Raw genomic sequence first — 15,883 nt, 5'->3', positions numbered from 1 at the left:
ACATGTATACTTGGACACTACTGCGTCCAAAAAGCCCAAGAGTCTATTCGAAGACCTGTGATGGAATTTTTTCTCCAAATTGAAAATTTCTTTATGAGACAAATATTTGTAAATTTTTAATTTAATATTTTTTAACATACATACACACACATTTCACATTGTAATTCTAATTCGCCTGTACAAGCTTACACTACTGAAATTATGTTTTGTTTTCTTTTTAATGAACTGTATTTTAAAACTTGTTACACAATTAGTTTAACTGGGTTTTAAAATATTAATTTAGTTGTGCCACTTAGAGGAATATGTACTCACAATATTCCCCCCTCCTTTTTTTTTTTTTTTTTTTTTTAACATCAGAGTCCTTTAGAAATGCTGAGTTAACATTAAAGGGAAAAGAAAATCTAAATCCTCCTTTGATTTGACCTAAGAATACTCCCGAAGATTTGCCTCACCATTTACCCAAAAAGCGTCTCGCATTTTTCGTACAGAAACTAATCAGGAAAAGATTATGGTACATGGCATCTTATATGAACTGGGAAACTGCTGAAAAATTGAATTTTACTTTTGAACACAATTGCTTTTGGGAAAAATAATTTCCATTCTTTGTTTATCTTTTCACATAAAATGATAATTGTAGACATTTTCCTGGTCTTTCCTATTCATTTTGGCAGAGAATGGAATTTAAGTTCATCCTCATAAATTTCCTTGGGGACCTAACATGTAATCACTGTCAAGATATTTTGATAGATGACAGTTTGGAAAGATTAAGTGATTCATCTAATGTGACACGATGAAGTCCCTGTGCAGAGCTGAGAATGGAATTCAGATCACTGGGGTAGTCGTTAAGAAATCTCTATCTTTTATCAAAATGGAATTTAGTTTTCCTACAAAATTAAAACATTTGTTATAAGCCATTTGTTAAATATAGGGTGTTTAGTTGATACTTGGGTCCACCTCCCAGACTTTACTAATAGAATGTAAACACTCATTCTTTATCTTGAATCATTCCAAACACACTTATCTTCATTATAATGTCTTCTGAATATATACATGATAGACATTCATCACTGACTAAATGCTATCTATGTAGTAAGAAAAACGTTTCCCCTAAAGACATGGTTTCAGGCTCCACCTCCATTCTCCCTCTGCTTCTGTCCATCTGACCAAATCCTGATAAAGCATGCTGTAGGACATTCAACTATTCCCAAGACTTTAGCTCTTGGAGCTTCCAAATGGTGTCCTCTTTACCATGTCATTCGCCCTTGCTTACTGCTGGACATGCCATAAATGCCAAATAAAAATATGTTGAAAATCTAGAAAATGTGGAAAACCAATGGAAACAATAAAGCATTTCATTATGCATATTACTGAGTTAACCAAATTTAACATTTTGTTTAATTTTAAACATTTTAAGATTTTTTATTCTAATACATGAAAATATGTCACTTTGTTGTCTAGCCATAGTACACATTTTGCTATCTTTATATATATGGCTATAGAATACAAAACAAAATACAACCAGATTCCAACTAGAATGTTTCAATCCTTTCAATTAAAACTTAACAGTTTATTATAAATAATTATTTATCTGTATAAATTTTAAATGGTAATGGTTGCATAGATTTAGTTGAATGGAGTTTACTTAAGCAACTTAATAGTGTGAAATTAGTTTTTCCAAATATTTAATATTATAAACAAAATTGTGACAAACATGGCTGTGAATTCACTGCCTTTTTCAGGACTGTCGGCACATAGTTGGTACATAACACATTTGTTGGATGCATTAATGAATGATAAAAGGTAATAATTCTTACCTTTTTTTTGGCAAGCAATGAACTAAAGTCATATTGGAACTACTTAATAAACATGCCTTAAAAGCCCTTGAAAATATTTAACTAGATTTTTATGGTAAGGTATTTGTCAAATCTCATGGGAACCAGGAAAACAATACAAAAAGATTATTTGATTACAATTTCTTTGATCATATGTTTACGTTTTATCAAAAACTGAAAAACGGACTTTGTATATTTTATAGATTTCTAGTTCATCTTTAGGTTAGTTATAATGACATAGCAAATGAAGGGTTAAAGATACATAGCGACTTTTCTAAGTGTAACCATGAAGATTTTTTACTTTTTATTTTCTCTTCCTGCTGAGTCTGTTAGTAGGTTGTGGCAAAATTTTCTCTACATCCATAATGCTAACCTCCAATTTGAGAATAGGGACCTTTTCTGAACAATTCAATGTCTTGCGTTAGTGTTTAAAACACTTCATCATTTAATTCTTCAAATAAAACTTTATTTATGATCTATGAAATGAATAGGTGTTGTACTTGCCTAAAATTGCTCATTTACTCTTTTGAACATATTTAAGGAGCACCTCAACTCTGTCGGGCCCTCAACTCTGCCTGCTGATTTCATAACCATCTCCTGAAAAAATGTAAATGGCGTCGATGCTATATTTTAATTGGGGAAAAGAGACATAAAATTAGGATGCTTGGTAGTAATTTTACACCAAACAGAAATTAATATTGCAGTGCACGTTAGTCCTATCAGTGTCATATCCACCATCAATGTGGCCTCTTATATAGGTATTCCTAAAGTACTAGGAGAAATCGTTCCCACTGTCAAAGCAGCAGAATGGTCAGCATCGTGTGTCAACAGTATGATTCTTTGGGAAGAGAAGACCAGTCACAGGAACAAATGACCCAACTTTAACATGACTTACTCTACCCCAGTTTTTTGTTAGCTGTCTATCCAATATTTAAAAAGCAGAACACAGCCGAAAACATGAAAAGTAAGTATTTTGGGTCTTTCTGGTCTTCCAGTACCTGGGGTTTTTAAAGTGCTTTTGCCTCCAAAGGAATTTTCATAGATTTTTAGTAGTCTTCCAGTAAACGATCACATTTTTAAAAGATATTGGACCTTTCAATAGAGTAGCAGATGAAATGGGATTGACCACTTTCCGTTTAATGATGCACACACAAAAAAAGAGGACTCTAATCTCCAAAGATAAAAGCTGAGTGTTGAGATAATTGAAGTCTAAAACATTTTTGAAGGATGTGTATACTGTAACTTCGGATTTCTTCATTTGATCTCTAATTATCAGAGTAAGGGTCACCTTTCACACTTGAAAGGATTATAAACATATAAAAGTCTTTTCCCAGAAAGGTGATGTTGTTGAAAGATAGAGATTCAGGAATAGTTGAGATAAATTAATTGATGGCCGATGCACGTCAGGCTGTCAGAGGAAGTTAGAGATCTTCAGTGTAACATTTTGAGAAACCACTTACTGGAATGCTTAAATGATTGATCTGCTCTAGGATGACATTTTTCTCATATTTTCACACTTTTACTGGTAATAGAGACATTTAATGTTTCTTGTCAATTTGTTCCAATAATTGTGTGGCTGCAAATTATTCATTACATTGCCAGAAAGTCATAACCCTAGTTTTTTCCTCCTAAATCCTAACACAGTCTTTAAAGGAGAATAAAGACCCTGCACCATGCAGCTGCAAGGGCCTCTTTCTTGGATTAATGTGGGAGAGGTAACCTCTGCCCTGTGCCATTAGCTTTTGGGGGGGACTTGTCTCCTCTGCTTTAGCCAAAGACTGTGAGCAGATTTTTTCACAGAAGATGCTCCAAGCACACACTGGCTCATTCCTTATTCAGACCAATTTTCCGTGTTCTCTCCAATTTTAACCTTTATCCAACGCTTTGGCTTTTGTATTTCAAGATGATCATAGACACAACATTTATATTTTATGCCACATCATTTTTTGGTATATCATTTCTACCCTTGGTAATAATGTTCTTTATAGGCATATATGTATGTATATCACTATGGTAACGTTCTTTAAAGTTAATGTCTTGACTAACTAAATGAGTTTATCGGTGTGTATCTTTTTTTTCCCCATCCATATTGCAAATTCCTCTCTGGAGTAAAATTGCTTATGGGTCTAGCACTATCTTATAGGAATAGTTCTGGAAGGGATCTTGAATTCATCAAGAAAGTGAAATATAGATTTTGTTATGTCTCACTTCTGTGACTTTCAACAGACCACACATGATTTCAATGTTTGAGCTTTAACATCTTTATAATTACAATTTTAAATTAGGTGATCTCCAAAGTCCCTTTTCCCCCTAAAATTTTATGACTCTGTTATTCTAAGGAATTCCAAAATATATGTTTTGTACTGTGATCAGGAAGGATAACTCTGGGAGAGGGGAAGTTGGTGGGTAGAGAGGGAGGTGGATTAATGTTGACTGAAAATGTGTTATTGCATCACATAAAATCAACGTCCCTTCAAAAGACTTTCAAGCTCATACTACTGCCCAAGAAGGGGGAAGTGGAAAACTTTTGAGGGGCCAGGATTTTTCAATCTTTAATGATAGGAATATAAAATTTCTGTGGCACAAGATTAATACACTTAGGTGGAATGGCCTTTTTGGGTATCATTTTGCTATTAGCTTTAGCTATAGTAATTAATTAAAAACTGATTATGTATTTATCAATTAATTTAATATATAGATAGTTGTGGAGTCTAACTTTTTTTTTCACTCCAAAACTCACAGATGACAAGTAATACGGAAGGCCAAAGTGTAAGCATTTATCGTGTGACAAATGTAGACTGAGCCACGAGGGAGACATGGGATAGTGCAAAGAAAGTAGACTGGAAAGGGAGGGCCAGGGTCATACCCAGGTACTATTGGAAAATGCTGCATTATCTTTGGAAAGTTAAGCTACTGTCTGGGCTCAGTCTTCTTGTGTTAAATGATGATAAAAATATCTGTTTCATAGTGTTATTCTGAGAAGTCAATGTTAACGTCAAAAAGGCTTAGCCAAGTGCTGGTCATGTGGCAAATACAAAGTAATTAGTGGTTTACAAACAAATTAAGAAAAAAAATCAAGTTTTTTATACAGCTAATATTTAAAAGTGATGTCTTCATTCAGCTATGACTGGATTTTTGTGTTTACTTTTTCTTGAATTTCTGTTGTCTGTATGACGGTGGCATCTGTCTTCTGATAAAACGATGATAAAAGAAGGAATGTTCAGCGACGCTGCCTACGTTTCTGTGAAATTCAGGAAGCTTTCGAACTCAGCTTCAATCCGGAAGATACACTCTGTCAAAACTTGCAGGGGAAAAAACCCTTTCCCATCAATTTGGTGAGAAAATAAGATAAATGAAGGGCTAACTAAAATTTTTGCGAATGTATTACATGTCAGATACTATGCTCTTTCTATGCGTTATCTCATCAAGTCCTCCGATAATCTGAGTTAAGGAGGAAGACTCTGCCTCCTACAATGAGGCAAGCACTTGAGGTTCAGAGAAGTTCAACAATTGCAACAGTTCACAAATTCAGCAAAAGGAGGTGAGCCAGGACTTGAATGCACACAGTTTGACACTGGAGTCTACGCACTTACTACTTTTCTGTACCGATGCTCCAGAAACTAGCCTCACGGCATCACTGATACTTCAAATTTCATTATGCCTTTGCTGCGTCTCTAATCTATCAAAACTTGAACAAGTTGAATGACTGCACAGAGCCTGAATTTCCTAACCTATGAAGAGCAAATAATGGCATCTATTTCTAGATTTAAAAAAATCTAAATTAAAAAAATAAAGAACATGAATGCAAAATGCTGAACAATATATCAGTTGTATAGACAGTATGATAACTGAGACCATCATCTGAGAACCTGGGCTGTGTCCTATGCCCTTCAAAAGGGACAGAAATAGGGAAATACAAATCGAGAATGAAGGCAAGAACATAAGTGGCTGTCATCTGCATTTACTACTTATCAATGTAGCTGACTGATATAATCTGTTTGAATATAATGTCTCTCTTCAAAATCTAATACAATGTCTCTATATAATATAATGTCTCTATTTAAATAGAAAACTTTTGGGTGTCTGGGTGGCTCATTTGGTTAGGCGTCTGACTTGATTTCGGCTCAGGTCATGATCTCAGGGTCCTGGGATGGAGCCCTGAGTCGGCTCCGTGGGGTGTCTGCTGGAGATTTTCTCTCTCTCTCTCTCTCCCTTTCCCTCTGCTCTTCTCCCCACTCTCTCTCAAATAAAGAAATCAATCTTTAAAAAAAAAAAAAAGCTGAAGTTTGAGAATAAGGAAATTCTGATATCACATAACAATGATTTAAGTACTTGATACAAGGGAATTTCTGAACTACCCAGAAGGTCCTGAAACATTTTGAGACCCATAGAGGAAAGGTAGTTAAACCTGGAAAATGGGAAAGAAAAAGCTGATCTCGGCTAAGATAAAGGCAGTTTCACAGCCACATTGGGTCAAGTGGTTCTATCAAACCACCAAATGAGAATAGAAAAATTCAGATCATAACTCCTGCGTGGTAGCTATAGTTCTGAAATATAATGCTATATAAAGTAACAAGTAGTATGCTCTCTAATTTTCATCGTGCTGGTTCAGAACCCATTCAGGTATTACTGTAATTTGATAGATAGCTATGAAGTAGCCTACAAGACATCAATACTAACTGCGAATATACCTATTATCTGCAACAATCAATGAGTGTTATTATTAAAGAAACCCGGGTGTAACAAGATTTCATATCTTGAGACTGAATTAAGTGTTTCATAATCTGCCAAACTCAAAAACTTGGCTACAGCAAGACAGAAACAAGTATCTTTAAGGAACCTTTTCCTCTTTCTTTGGCTGCAAAGGCAATGAATAACACAGTCTATCATGAGTCTCTACTTAAAATTAGTGAGATATTCAACTTATATTTATTTATAAGTCTCACAAATACAAATAGTTTGGGGCTTTTTCATAAATAACATATTTATTAAAATTACTGATTATTTTCTCACTACAATTTAAATTAAATCTATGGGTAGCATGTTTGAAACATTGATAACTTAAGATCTTGAGATTATAGAGAAAAGTAAATTATAATATGTTTTTATGCATTATCATTAAGGTTCAGAAAAATGGGGAAGAAATCCAGATTCTCCTTAGAAGAATGAAGGGTAGGTTACATAGAGAAAGACCACAAGAGCTGTGAATCTCTATGTATTGTGATATATAGCCTGCTAAGTATGGAGAGGCTTAAGTGAAGAACAAAATTGTTCACTTTTAGGAGTGAAATGAGTGACGGAATTAGGGGTGATTTTGAAACCAAGAGAAAGGAATTTAACATTTAACAGTTTCTTCCATGAGAGTAGGTAAGAAATGTAGGCGAATCAAATACGCATCTATTGCAGAGAACATCTTTCTTTATTAGCATGCACATCATTAATTAAGGAGATACTAACTTCAGGATGGAAGTTAATTAACTGTGAGATCAATACCTACTGCTGATTTCACTTTTTACATCTCTCTAACTGCACCAAACCCATAAAAAGCAGTTATGCTTTTGAGTAAAACTTATCTGACCAAAACCTCAAAGTGAATAGTTCCTTCAAGAAGGAAAAGGTGGTTGGTTGAGTCAGTAAGATTTGGGTGTTCACTAATAGCTAAGCAAAGCTAAAAGATTATATAATAAGGCAAGTTATTTGAGTATATAAATATTATAGCCTTTAAAATTGGTCAGAAATAAGATTATTCAGTATTTCATAATGGTGTATAGACTTTCAATCATATTTATCCTGTTTATATCGTGGTCAGGATTCCTTTTCAGGAGTATGTAGATTACATCTTCCTGTCACTTCTCACCTTTAAAGTGAGCACTTTAGGGGCATGTGTGGTTCAGTCGGTTGAGCATCTGACTCTTGATTTTAGCTCAGGTCATGATCTCAGGGTCCTGGAATTGAGCACTGGGCTCGGCATTCAGCGAGGAGTCTGCTTGGGGATTCTTTCTCTCCCTCTCTCTCTGCCCCTCCCCCCAGCTCGCTCTTTCTCTCTCTCTGAAATAAACAAATCTTTAAAAAACAAAACAAAACAAAAACAAAGCGAGCACTTTGAGGTCATTGAGAGGGTTCTTATTTTCTAGTGATGGAAGACTTTGATCCAATCTTGGGTCCACATCAGACGGAGTTGTATTATCTTTTGCATAATGCTTTTTATCTACTTGGCAGAGATTTTAGTTATGGGAGCTTTGTTCCAAAGACAGTGGTATCAGGGACGTATCTGTTTATTGTCATCGTCCAATACCCATGTCCTAAGTGTCCATTAAAGAGTATTAGGGGCCAAACATTAACCATCCTGAAACATAGCATGAAACCGAAGTGCAAAATGTACTTAAAATCATCCACTTGCCTTATTTCTCTCTCTTGGAACCAACGACTTGGCATTCTTCCCTCAAGGCACAGTACCCGTGTTTTCATAATGACTTTTCTTTGTTCCAAGCTAATTGCTTTAGCATGTTGTTACATTTTGCATTTTTATGGTCCTCTTGATATAGACCTGAGTTAGTGCGTGGAAAAGCACTTAGAAGACTGTCCATCACATGGTAAGCACTTAATACATGTAAATGATTATTCTTATTTTTAAGATTTTCACTGATTAGTTTGTAATGATCTACATAAAATGGGATATGCAACGTAGGACATATGGGGAGTTGGACACTGGAAGTGGCAAAAGCATCTGGACATAAACACAAAGACTGGGGTAATTATTAAATATTAAATATACATTTACCTGTAGAACTAAGATACAATGGTGCTTTAATGAAGAGACGGTAGGTGAAGGTTATATTCCCTAACAAGCTAACATGAATTGGGGAAAATAAGAAGCGTTCCTAAAAGGCAGAATAAGTTTGCTAATTGCCTAGTATTCTAGTTACTAAACAAAGAAAACTGATTATTTTAATCTATTTTCACACATAGTTTTGAATTAACGGATGTAGGAAATGAATACCATTGGCTGATAACCTCACAAAAAGAGTCAAACCAACATGGCAAACCTTTTGACGAAGAACACAGTACAACCTCACTTTGAAGTGGGTGTAGTGAAACAGGTGAGATTGTATGTGCTCTTTCATCAAAAGGTCGTGCAGCACCTTCAACCATTAGTTCAATAAATAATCATCAAGCCCCCAAAACATACTAGGCACAATTACGGGGACTGGATACAATGGCTTGCAAAACACAACAAAATAAATAAATGATAAAAAACCAACCTGTCCTTATACCCATGGAATGTACAGTAAGATAGAAAATGTGGTCATTCATCAAATAATCTTGCAAATAAATGTCATATCATCTCTGTTAATGAATGGAGAGGCATATGTTGCTATGAGAATAAATACTAGGAGGACTATACCTCCCCTAGGGGAAAAAGAATAGATTATCTGGAAAGAAAGTGATATTTGAACTAAAATATGAATGCTGAAGAGCTTTAAGGAGGCATTAGCCTGGTGCAGGAAGGAGGGGAAAAGGAGTGTTCAGAGCACCAGGGAGAACCAGTGAAAAGGCTCTGAATTAGAAAGGAGGATGGGACACCAGTGTGTCTGATGGGGGCAGAGTAAACAGGGTGGGACAAGAGAAAAGCCAGAACAGGGAGGGGTAACTGTGAAGTTTATTGTCCAAACTGGATGGCTTTTGAGATTAAAAGGGAGGTACTACCGACGATGACACTGGAGCAACAGGTGGCCACTGGGACTCTGAGTCACTCTAATTACAGGCTGTGTTAAGAAGAGGTCTGTAGGCAGAGAGTGATGGAATTGTTGGAAGGATTTTAAGCAGAGGTTTACATTTTGGCCACTGCAGTGTGGAGAGTGGATTATAATGAGGCGGGCGTGCATGTGGGGAGACTACAAATTAGCATGCTTGTTTCCCAGAGATCAGCTGAAAGGCAGCTTCTGTTGTTGTTGTTTTTTGTTTGTTAGATTGTTATATTCCCTCTTGGTGCATGTAGAGAACATGGCCTAAAATCATACGAGGAGTTTCCTTTTCTTTTAATGATTGGAGCTGAGTTGGGAAGGGCTTGCTACTTTCCATGCCTAAAGCTGAAGTACCTTGAAATAAAGATAGGACTGACAAAAGGGGATTGTTTAGAATTACTGTGGCATAATGTATTTGTTCTCTCTCTGCCTACACACACACACACACACACACACACACACACACACACACACATACACACATACATGTGCACATATATATACACAAATGTTTAGACACATATCACACACACACATATATTCACTTATTGTATATTTAACACACTATTAAAAATCATTAAAGATCCTAGTCAATGAGCTTAACTATCCCATGAAGAGGTGTCTGCTACCCTGTAAGTGTATCCTAACTTTTTAAAATACTGGTGGGTCTGGTTTTTTTCTTAAAAAGAAATTTTCATTGTTTAAGTTTAAATAGTAAAACATACTAATTAAAGAAATAATTGTAAGTACAGAAACATTTTCTAAAAAGGCAAATGATGTAAGAATGCCAAGTGCTGCATTTTTTAAAGACCTAGCTCAAATCCACTTGTATGTAAAATTTTGTATTCTTCTTTCTTTCAACTCAACATTATGTCATAATTAAGGCTATCAGGTTTAGCAAATACAAGTACAGGGTGCTCTACTAAATTTGAATTTCAGATGAACAGCATTTTTTTTCTTGCATAAGTATGTCTAAAATATTTCAAGGGAAATAGTTTTACTTAAAAGAATTGTTGCTTATCTGGAATTCAAATTTAACCGGATGCTCCATATCTTATTCTCCAATGTTAATTATAAACCCTTTTCTTTTTTAGTGTAATCTTCATGGACTATTATAAATAAATTATGCTAAACACTTTAATGCAGGAAAAAATGTCTTATTTTTAAAGAGCATGTCTTTGGACAGAATCATAGAAGTAAACTTCCCAGGTTAGATTAAATACATGTCTATCCCTGAATTTATTCCATAGGAGTATTTTGGGCTGTAGTTTCTTTTCCTGATTTAGTTAGGTAATTAGTTAATTCAAAGGTTAAATTTGTATGATCATTGCTTAGACCCCCATTTTTTTTTTCGTTAAAATATCAGTAGTTCAGTCTCTCCTTGGAGAATTTATCTTTGGATAGCAGTCCAGTTTTTTCGAAAGTCTTACTAGAAGTCTTAGATATTTCAGTGAAGGAGATTTCTGGACAGGCTAGATAGACATTTCTCTAGGTTCCCTATTCCATTCCTGGGCTCAGTTTATCAGCAAACAATCTGTGATTTATTATCTTGGCCTCCCTTTCCTTCTTTGTCTTTCCCTTCCTCCTTTCTTTAAGTTTTGCTCTTATGTTTTGCTTTCTGCACTTACAGAATACCTATATCTATTTATCTATCTATCTATCTATCTATCTATCTATCTATCTATGCCTATTCAGTCAGTGTCTGTGGGACTTCCAAATGCTAACTTTCATAATTTGGGCTCGGTGACTTCGTCCTGCTACTTATATTTTCTGAGCTTTGGTTCTTTATCTAGGATAACTGCATAGCAGGATTTTTGTCATGATAAAATAAGCACTGTTTGGGGAAAACATCTAATGTGCCAGACACACAGTAAGTTCTCAATATATTCCCGAGAACGCTAATGAAAACATAAGGACTAACTGACCCGGGCAAAGCTCTCTAAGATGCAACGGATGTTAATACGTAACAAGGCCCATGTTACTATTAACCCCTAAATCTTATTTTCTCCATTTCGTTGTATTTCTCCAGAGCCTACATTTTCTTAAATGCCTGCCATGAGTTAGACACTATCTGGGAAGGGCTTGTTTGGTTTTTGATGTTACAGTTCTCCGTCTTGCTCACATTCACAATTCACACCGAGGATAGTCCGGCAGGATCAGTGTGCTGAGAAGAGTTTTATGAGCCTCTGGCTTTGAGGCTGAAAGAATAACTTCCCGATTATACCTGAGCAGAAAACAACACCCTCACTAGAGAACAGTTAAACGCTTCCCTGATCACAGCAGTAGCTCTGGACTTTAGTGTCTAATCACTTTTACACCACTGTCCTATAGCCTTCTTCCCATTGACCCACTCACACTTCTCTTCATTAATTATTAATCAATACATAGTAAGTACCTCCCAGAGTTTAATGCCAAAGAGTGTTAATGAATCTTTCGATCAGAAAACGAGATCTACTGTTACTTAATGTGCTACCTGCGGCCACAGAAATAAATGAGGCATTGTCCGGTGGCAATTCAGGGATACCTGGAATATCTATATGTCAGCGCCTTTAAATGTATTTCGGTTCATGGTGGAAGTCTTTATTTTCAAAGTATTTTTGATCAGTGGCCTAGGTATAGATTCCAAGTAAACACATGAAACGAATCAAATATTCCTTGAAAATTTACAACACCCAGCTATGGTTCAGTTTCTCAGTGGCATCAAATGCTGTTCAACCCCAGGCACTCCTCTCTCTGGAGCCTTCTTTCCCACATTCTTAGTACAATTTGCTTGCCTCTCCCCCCATTTCTGGTTAATTCACTGCAGTTCAAAGGCTTTTTCACTGGGTGGCAGCCTCCACCCGATTTCCCATCTGGATTTCCTTGCCTCTCCTTCAGTGTAATTGCAGGTTGGTCAAAAGGCAGGGTCTGGACCCAGAAGTCCATGTTTGGAATCCAGGCTTTGGAATTTATTTGGCTCTGTGATAAGGGGCAACTTAGGGAATGTCTCATCACCAAACTGAGGATAACAGTATGAACTCCCTAATAGGATTCTTGTGAGAATTTAGAAAGATGAAGAACTCAGAAGAGGACCCGGCAAATAATATCCAGTAAAGTTTATCTGTTATTTTTATGATCATATTTAGGATAGTACAGTAGCACCTGGGAATACAAACATGAATAAGTCACAGAATTTCGGAAACAGAGGAAAACCTAGTAACACAAACCAACACTTCCCCGCAGTGATGACGGGGAAGAACCAGCACCGCGGAGAACGACGAAGCAGAGTGTAGCAGACTTGTGGTTGGGATCCAATAATAACTAATTTGCAATCATTTACTGAAAGCCTGAAAGTATCAGTGTCTGGGTTTGTTTCTTACAAATATTACCTCATGTGTCCTTTACAACAGCTGCTTAAGTAGATATTTATGCCCATTTTCCAGATAAAGAAACTGAGCCTGATAGAAGTTAGATCGTTTGGTTAAGGTCATTCATCCTGTGGGTGGAAGACCCTGGATTTAAATCCAGGCTAGTTTTCATCCGAAGCTCTTTCTGCTCTGTGCCTTCTGCTCTGCCAGCTCATTATTTTCTATCTCAGCTGTTACTGGTTAAAATTTTAATACCTCCTTCTCAATATTGTTCCTATATTCTGGAAGATTGGGTTGCCTGTGACACCTAATAAGAAAATCATGAACACGTCTGCAGATCGAGCCTCTTCTTATTTTCTGAGGTGAATGCTGAGCCCACCGAGCTGCCAGTCCCTCACTTAACTCCATACATTTTCTGCGATGTTCCCCTCCTCTCTGACAGGTGTATCAGCATTTCCGTGGCTGCTTGTGCTGATAAAGCTTCCCGAACACACACACCAAATAGAAATCACTTGGTGACATGTTTGCTAGGGCACCCCGCGAAGGAGGTCTCGATTGAAACGACAGCGTCCTGGAGATGGTTCCACTGCCCAGTAGATCAAGTGGCCCATTTAAACATGGCCGCAGAGGTGTGGGGGCAAAATTTTTCTCTTGAAATGTGCGGAGACAGCTACGCATCCCAAGAATGTGTAACCGAAAGAAACAAATTTAAATTACAATGCAAGTAGTAGGTAATAAAGCTGTTTCTGCTTTTGTTCTGTTTTACACAAGATGTAGACCTGAGGACATAAAGTGGAGGAGCCAGAGGTCTAAGAGGTAAGAAAAGACTTCGAAGGGTGATTTAAACATTGTACTTTTTAAGAATTACGAGCATTTACTCATCATTTCCTTTCGATATCTTTCCTAATGTGGAATAATACTCAAATATTTTCTTTACTATTTTTCACAATGTATATGAAAACTGAAGGAACTTTAAACTGCAAAGGTGGTGGTTTTACACGGTGTGACTGTAAGTGTCCAAGTGCCCTCCCTTTATGTTCATATTAACATCACACACACAGACACCCCCTCTCATACCCCACACCCTGCAAAAACAAACACACATAGACACACACACACACATGTCCCTCACATGTCATACCTCCAAACACACACACACACACACACACACACATGCATATATAGATGGGCCACACCCTCACACTCTCCAAACACAAACACAGACATAAACACTTGACTCTCCCACCACTAAGATGAAGAGCAAGCAGGGGGGCAAGAGGCCTAGAAGGGCAAAGATAACATTTGCTGAAAACGGAAATTATATTTAGGGATTTCAGTACAAACTCGATGTTTTTGGCTTTTATGCATTTAAATTTAGAGCAACTTAAAATAGCTCACACATGAAACTACTATTTGTCAAATATTCTTTAGTGTGAATGTGCATCTGATCATTTCTTGAGAGCAGTTTTGACAGACAAACTGCACATTCTGGGGGCCGCAGGCTAAAGAGGGAATAAGAACAGGGCAAAGAGAGAGGTTGCAGGGTGTCTGAGACACTGTGTCTAACACAGCGATTTGTCCTGGGGTCAGTGCTGAGTGAAAACCTGTGGACACCACTGAGAGCTGCCCATAGGAATAAACAAAAGGTTATCCAGACAATCCTGTAGCCAAAGAGCATATTTTTCTACTTACATCAATGTGATGCTTGAAAGGTCACTTTGGTCTGTATAAAACTAGAACTTATTGGCTACCATTGAGTTAAATGAGACATTCCTTTTTTTTTTTTTAAATAAAGATTTTATTTATTTGTTTGATGGAGAGAGAGACCGCCAGTGAGAGAGGGAACACAGGCAGGGGGAGTGGGAGGGGAAGAAGCAGGCTCCCAGCAGAGGAACCTGATGTGGGGCTCTATCCCAGCACTTTGGGATCACGCCCTGAACTGAAGGCAGACGCTTAATGACTGAGCCACCCAGGCGCCCCAATGAGACATTCTTGACCCCAAGTCTAGGCAATCATAAATCCCAAGTTCTAAATTCTTCAGTCCAATCCAAGGCTTAATACTTTCCATCTTTAAAAATCGTAAATATGTATTAGTTCGTCTTTGAACTTGTATATTCTAGTAAATGTTCTAATATTGCGGTAGAGAGAATTGATGAAGAAATGCTAAAAAGTTTTGAGAAATTAAAAGCAAAAGGTTATGATTAATGTAGACAGACTGACCTAGTTCATACTTAGTGTGGATAAGAAGGGTGCATTATCTCAATGCCTTATGCGTGGATGGCTTGAACTGGATATGTATGAAGATTTTAATTAATGAGATCATCATTAAGAAACAATATCTCCACTTACTCCCTTTCTCTGCTTACAGATGTTACAACCTGAGCTTTAGGATGCCATTCTCCCTAGTGTTTTGAATGTTGTTTCTAAAAAACAGCAGAAGAGAAAATATTTCTTTGAAGATCCATTAGTTTAAAACTTACTTTCCCTTATCCATCTGATAAAGCCAACATCTGTTAATCTAGAGAGCATATCTGGGAGGGCTGTTTGTTCACTCATATTTTTGGTTGTGGAAATGACTTATAGGAAAGATGGAGACCAAGTTTGGTTTCAAAATGCTTAACATTGGGCTATTCTGCCTACATTCATTGCGGACCAGTGTAAGGCAGTTTTTGAGTTTATGTTCAATAATTTTTATTATAGCAGAGGAAAAGAAAAAACTAATATACCAAACCTGAGATCTATAAAATCATGGGTTTTTTTCTTATTTGCGAGGTTGATAATATTCTTATCTAATATTCTCTCGAAAATGGTTGGTGGAAATCAGTAAAGGAAGACATGGTGATGAGTAACTGTATACTAAATTTGGTCAGAGTGGTTTCTTTTTTAAATGTTTCAAATAAGACTCTGCCTTTATTTTGTGTGATTGTAAAATTACTCTCTTTTCACACCCCAATTTTCT

The sequence above is a fragment of the Ursus arctos genome, unplaced genomic scaffold (genome assembly GCF_023065955.2).
Source record: "Ursus arctos isolate Adak ecotype North America unplaced genomic scaffold, UrsArc2.0 scaffold_2, whole genome shotgun sequence".
NCBI lineage: Eukaryota > Metazoa > Chordata > Mammalia > Carnivora > Ursidae > Ursus > Ursus arctos.
This window is presented reverse-complemented; position numbering follows the sequence as displayed.